We start from the raw sequence: 6,725 nt of genomic DNA, 5'->3' as shown, positions 1-6,725 counted from the left end.
AAGAAAGAAAGAAAGAAAGAAAGAAAGAAAGAAAGAAAGAAAGAAAGAAAGAGAAGGAAAAAAGATAGAGAAGGAATGAAAGAAAGAAAGAGAGAAAGAGAGAGAAAGGGAGAAAAAGAAAAAGAGAGAAAGAAAGGAAATGTTCAAAAATAAATAGCCATAGATCTGAGTGGAGTGTTCTCAACAAAAGAAATAAAAATGGCTAGGAAATAACTCAAGACATGTTCATCATTGGTAGAAATTAAAGAAATGACAATCCAAAGGATTGAGATTTCTTTTTAATCCAGTAATAGTGGCTAAGATCAACAAAACAAATGAAGAAAAATGCTGGAGAGGATGTGGTGATGGAACAACCATTACTCTTTGTTGATGGGAATAAAAACTGGTAAAGGCACTCTGGAACTCAGTGTAGAGAACTCTCAAAGAAAAACTAATTATACATCCTGCATTTGACATAGGAATACCGCTCCATGGCATATGCCCCAAATATTCAAATATTGTATTCCACAGTGACCATGTCCACTGCCACTCTAATCAGAATACCCAGGAAAGGGAAACAATCTAAAGGCCATACAACTGATAATTGGGTAATAAATATGTGTCAGAAAGATAAAATAGAATTCTCCTCAACTGGAAATGAGTATTTAAATAGATGGAACTAGAAAATATAATAGTGAAGGAAAACCTAACCCAAACAGAAATATGCCACAATTTCTCCCTTATTTGTGAAACCTAGGTCCAGATCTTCAGCTGTGTAGTGTGGACCTTTCATCAAAGAAATCTCTCCTTGCAGCAGACAGGGATCATTACAGAAAACCACAACTGATCAAATTGAATCGAACAACTGGTTGTGGAACACCAAGCCCAAACAAATACATACACAATACAAATCCTTCACACAAAGCTTAGGGAACATCATGGAAGCCATAGGGAAAGATTATAAGAGCAGAGGACCAGGAAGTATATATAGGATGTGCATCCTGGAAAGGACAGGAAAGCGATTCTCATGATAAGACAACAATATGCCTGCCTAAACAATTACACCACCAACAAATAAACAATTGAAAAGGAGAAATCTCACAGAGATCCACCACTAGAAAAAAGAACTACAGGAAACCAAGGAATACTGAAAGCAGGGAAACTAGTCTTAGCAAGAGATGAGCTCTGATTGGTATTCAATACCCAGTGGTCAGCCTTGAAATAACACACATACCAGTAAAAATAAAGGGACTAAGCAAGCTGTATCTATATTTTTATGCAAATATATCCCAAACCCCTAACCTTGCCAATACAACTTACTTTTGTAAAAATGACATAAAGGGACAACTAAGAAATGTGAGAAAATATTTTAAAAATGTACACCTGATGAACAGTGAATTATAGATTTCACATAAAATTAAGACTCAAAGCACTCAGTAAGAAAACAAATGATCATATTTAAAATGGGCGAAGGATCTGAATAGATAATGCATAGATGAAGACATGCAACAGCTAATAGATGCATTTAACAACAGGAAAAAAAGACTCATTATACCAGTGCTATTTGTCTGATTTAAACTAGGATGGTCATTACAAAGAACACAAAAAGATAATGTAAGAAAAGTGAAGTTAAGCCAGGCAGTGGTGGCACATACCTTTAATCCCAGCACTTGTGAGGCAGAGGCAGAGGCAGGCAGATTTCTGAGTTCTAGGCCAGCCTGGTCTACAAAGTGAGTTCCAGGACCGCCAGGACTACACAGAGAAACCCTGTCTTGAAAAGACAAAAAAATTAAAAAATAAAAATAAAAGATAAATAAAAATAAAAAAATAAAAGAAAAATGGAAGGGGAAGTTAATTGAACCTTTGCTCACCACTGATAAGAATGAAAACTTCCTTAGTCATTAGAGGATACAGAAGGGAAGCCTGTCAAAAAATTAAAGCTAGCATTTCCATTTCTTCCTGAAATTCACAACTGGGTATTTATATCAAGGAAAAGAAATCAGTAGGTAATACAAACTCATGTGATACCAAGTTTAAAGAAGCAGTACACTCAATAAAAAGACCGTATGGATCCTCCTAAATGTTTTTCAATGAATGAGCACTGATATTTTGTCATCATATGTACACTGGTCAAACCAAGGTTTATTTCTCACACCCCTGTCAATCATTTTTCTATATTTTTTGTTTCAGGCATGCTACTTTGTGTCTTAGAGCAATGATCTTAGTTGGCCAACTCAGCAAGTAATTTAGCAAATGTTGGTGGATTAGAAAGTGGTGGAGCTTTAAAAGAGGTGACAGTCAATGCCACCTTCTACTCCCTCAGACTTCCTTCTAAATTCTGTCAATGCCAGCCTCCTTGAAGTGAAGATCTAAAAAAATAAATAAATAAATAAAAAGAATAAATAACACAAACACTTCTTGTAGTCATTCTCTGTATTTCTATATAGTTAATTTGTATTTTACAGCAGCATCTTATTTTTTAATCTCTTTAACAAACAATTCCAATATTGATATTCTCTATGAAAGGGGAAATGTAACTCCAAAAGCTTCATGATGTTTTTCAAACTCTTTGAAAAAGGATATAATTATTTGATCCAGAATGACTTGGACTATCAACGTCCCTTCATCCTGGGATTAGAGTGGTGGGATTTGATGTGCCCTGTACCATCACATTCTGAAGGCTTGAGGTTTAGAATGCTCCTGTCTTTTTGGAAGTCTGTCACAAAGTTCATTGGGTTTTTTTCCATACCTCCTTTGTAGCAGAGCTCCAAAATGCAGGAACCAATGAAGATGCACCCACACTCCACTCAGTATTACTTCTTAGATTCAAATTCATCCATAGCAAATGCTGAGTGCTAGTAAAATCATAAATTTTGTTATTTATTTTATTCCAAACTTGAATGTAAAAAGTATGTACTTAAACATACATTTGCATAAGTGATATCTTTTTTTGAAAACTATAACATTAACTTCTACATTCTATTCCTTTCTTCAACAAAACGCCGTGTGCTATACTAGTGTTCTCATATCATATTTTCCAGTATTTTATCTAGCGAAGTACTTTTTCTCCCAGTGCTACCATTTACAAGGACATAAATGACTTGAAAAATTTACTTTTGACAAACTAGCCAAACTCAGTGCTGTGGATCGATGAAGGACTGTGGCAATAGCCACTAAAAAACAGAACCAAAAAAAAAAAAAGAATCAGAAACTAAGAAGGTCATTTTTCTTCATATCTTACAAATTTATTCTAGAGATCAATATGGTGTTGAACTCTCCTAACCTCTTCATTTCTGTTTATGTTCAGAGTTTAGGGAAGGCTAAGGAGGGAACATGCATCCACTCCTATGTCTCTTCCTCCTTACAGTTTTTAATTACTAGATAACACAAGAACCACATCTCAGGAAGTAAATACTAGAATATAGCAAAATACAAGCACTCAGCTCCTTGGTTAGAAAATGATAGGAAAACTTTGTCCCAAAATGAGTAAGATAAATTTTCTTTTCTTTATCACTTATTCAACCTGATTTATGGGTAGAAACTAGTCCAAAAGAATCCCAATACATACAGCCTATTGCTATTGTTGTTGGTTGCATCCCAGAGATAAGATAAATCCCTGTTCCAGATGCCACAATGCAGTTCATGATCATAGGCACCTGTATAGCAATGATGCCATGCAACAGTGACTTGGTCACTTCTCAGTGGGCAAGGAGGCATAGAGGGAAGAAAGCTAGCATTCCATTGACTTTCTATTTTTATTTACTTTTTAGTCATTCTACTATATCTATCAATGGTGTAGTGGTGCTCACATTCAAGAAAGAGCTTGTTACTCAGTTAATGCTCTCAGGAAATGCTCTCACAGATACTCCCAAACATATCATGGATGACATAGCATTTAGGAAAGGAGGGTGGGGTAAACAGTTTAGTTTAGGTTTTGATCCCTCGTTATAATTATAAAATCATTGAGAATCCACACTGGTATGAACATAAATCCCCTAGTTGCATCCTATCAACAGTCAAAGGCAGAGATAAATAAATGTTTGCATGCTGCCAACTTGGTTGTGCACAGCTTGATTTCCATACACATACAGTTCAGGACCTCAAGTCTAGGGAACAGTACAACTCACACTGGGCTGGATCATCTCATACCCATATTAATTAAGTTAATTAAGAGAGTCCCCCACAGACATGCACATAGGCCTTCTCAACGTAAACAATCCCTTATTGTGACTGTCTTCTCAGGTCAAAAAGAAAATATTTGTGAAATGGTATTTTATATAAGCCAAAAACAAAATGGAAAATGAGCTGAAAGCACCAGCTTTATTTAATAGACAAAGCCTCGGCTATAATGCCAAGATATTTATTTGTTCTGCTTGAGACAGCAGAAATGCTATCTGATTACAATAATTTTCTCAGATTTCTCTTAATTTTAAGGCATTATGGTCCATATAGTCTCTGATGCAAATACTTAATTATAAATTAAGTACATAAAATATATAACAAATGATCATAGCAGCATGTGTGATATAGTCTATAAATGAGAGTTAAATGAAGAGTCTATATATATATATATATATATATATATATATATATATATATATATATTAACAATGCAACATTTGTCCATTAGCCTTTGTTTTTATTTATTGTTTACCATTCTTAGTATCTTTCACTGGTATTTTGGTGAGTTTTTTATATACCTTTAACTCATTTAATGTCTATGTCACCCTTTCACATTTTCTTTTCATTTTAAATAATTTTAAATATTAGAAAGGCAACAAGGTAGATGGATATAAACTAGGAGTATTATATATAAATCAAGAAGGTATATTCAATTCTTTTAAGTTCTTTATATACAGGGATTCACCTGCCAAAGGTTTTTAAATGCTAACTCATTTTGATATCTGATGAATTGGTATTTATAACTTAAATGAACATTTCACTATTTTAAACTGTATACCTATGGGCAGACTAAGTATGCTATTTTAATTTTCCTCAAAGGTAGACTCCTCCTTACTTCATACTTAATTTATTTTGCTCACATGGTTGATTAAGCTTTAATGAAGGAAGTAATTTGCACTTAATTGAAATAACTCAAAGTACATCTGTTCTCAAGAAAATCTTACTAGAGAGGCCTCTTTCTAAATAGAACAGTGAACGGAAAATAAAAACCATTGCATTAGAAGTAAAGAGGCTTGATGGTTGATATATAATCCAGAAAGATAAAATACAGAAGACACGGTAAACTGTATATCATAGGTGAAAATGAATTGCTACAGACTCTTGGTGAATAAACATGCTGATTAGAGACTGAGTAATTTAACCAAAAGCCTAAAAGTAGTTATTAAATTAAATAATATTGTTATCTAGGAAAGATATTTCATATAGAAACAAGATTGTTATTTGAATATTTCCTTGATTTCTCAGTATTTCTAACAAATATTGGGGCTATAATAAATTGTATTAGAGTTTCATTTTTTCTAATAATTTGACCAGAAAAAATTATATTCTGCTATTAAGATAATGTTAAATATCATATGCAAATAGTGATATCTTGACTCCCTCCCTTCCAATTTGTATCCCTTTGATCACTTTTTGTTGTCTAATTGCTTTGGTTAGAAATTGGGAGTACTATATTGAATATGTAGAGAGAGAGTGGGCAGCCTTGTCCCTGATTTTTATAGGACTGTTTTGAGATTTCTCCATTTAGTTTAATGTTGGTTATTGGTTTGCTGTATATTGCTTTATTGTACTTAGGTATGGGCCTTGAATTCCTGATCAGACCAATACTTTTAACATAAATAGGTGTTGTATTTTGTCAAAGGCTTTTTCTGCATTCAATGAGATGACCGTCTAGTTTTTTTTTTCTTTGAGTTTGTTTATATAGTGGATTACATTGATGGATTACTGTATATTGAACAATCACTGCATCCCTGAGATGAAGCCTACTTGATCATGGTGGATGATCATTTTGATGTGTTCTTGCATTCAGTTTGTGAGAATTTTATTAAGTATTTTTACATCAATATTCATGAAGGAAATTGGTTTATAGTTCTCTTTCTTTGTTGGATCTTTTTGTGGTTTAGGTATTAGTGTAACTGTGGCTTCATAGAAAGAATTAAATAATGTTCATTCTGTCTCTATTTTATTGATTAGTTTGAGGAGTATTGGTATTAGATCTCCTTTAAAGTTTGAGAGAATTCTGCACTAAAACCATCTAGCCCTGGGCTTTTCTTGGTTGAGAGACTGCTTCAATATCCTTGGGGGTCATTGGGCTATTTAGATGGTTTAACTGATCCTGATTTAACTTTGGTATGTGATATCCATTTTTGTATCCATTCCTCTGTTGAGGGGCATCTGGGTTCTTTCCAGCTTATGGGTATTATAAATAAGGCTGCTATGAACATAGTGGAGCATGTGTCCTTCTTACTGGTTGGGACATCTTCTGGATATATGCCCAGGATACGTGATATCTATCTTGAAAATCATGCATTCCATCCAGGTTTTGCAGTTTTGTTGAGTATAGTCTTTTGCAGTAGGATAAAATTACTTTTTTAAAAAATTTTTTTATTACGTATTTTCCTCAATTACATTTCCAATGCTATCCCAAAAGTCCCCCATACCCTGCCCCCCACTTCCCTACCCACCCATTCCCATTTTTTGGCCCTGGCCTTCCCCTGTACTGGTGCATATAAAGTTTGCATGTCCAATGGGCCTCTCTTTCCAGTGATGGCCAAATAGGCAAT

The 6,725-nt window shown here is 34.1% G+C and overlaps 1 long non-coding RNA gene across 1 annotated transcript in view; it reads right to left on the bottom strand.

The window, feature by feature from the left end:
- Window positions 1–2,213: 2,213 nt before the first annotated feature.
- LOC110304996 overlaps window positions 2,214–6,725 on the bottom strand; it is a 75,683-nt gene continuing 71,171 nt past the window's right edge. Inside the window, exon 4 of the long non-coding RNA XR_002379124.1 lies at window positions 2,214–2,348. This is a non-coding gene — a long non-coding RNA (uncharacterized LOC110304996). The remainder of the gene's footprint in view (window positions 2,349–6,725) is intronic.

The sequence above is a fragment of the Mus caroli genome, chromosome 1, assembly GCF_900094665.2.
Source record: "Mus caroli chromosome 1, CAROLI_EIJ_v1.1, whole genome shotgun sequence".
In the NCBI taxonomy this organism is placed as follows: Eukaryota; Metazoa; Chordata; class Mammalia; order Rodentia; family Muridae; genus Mus; species Mus caroli.
This window is presented reverse-complemented; position numbering and strand designations above follow the sequence as displayed.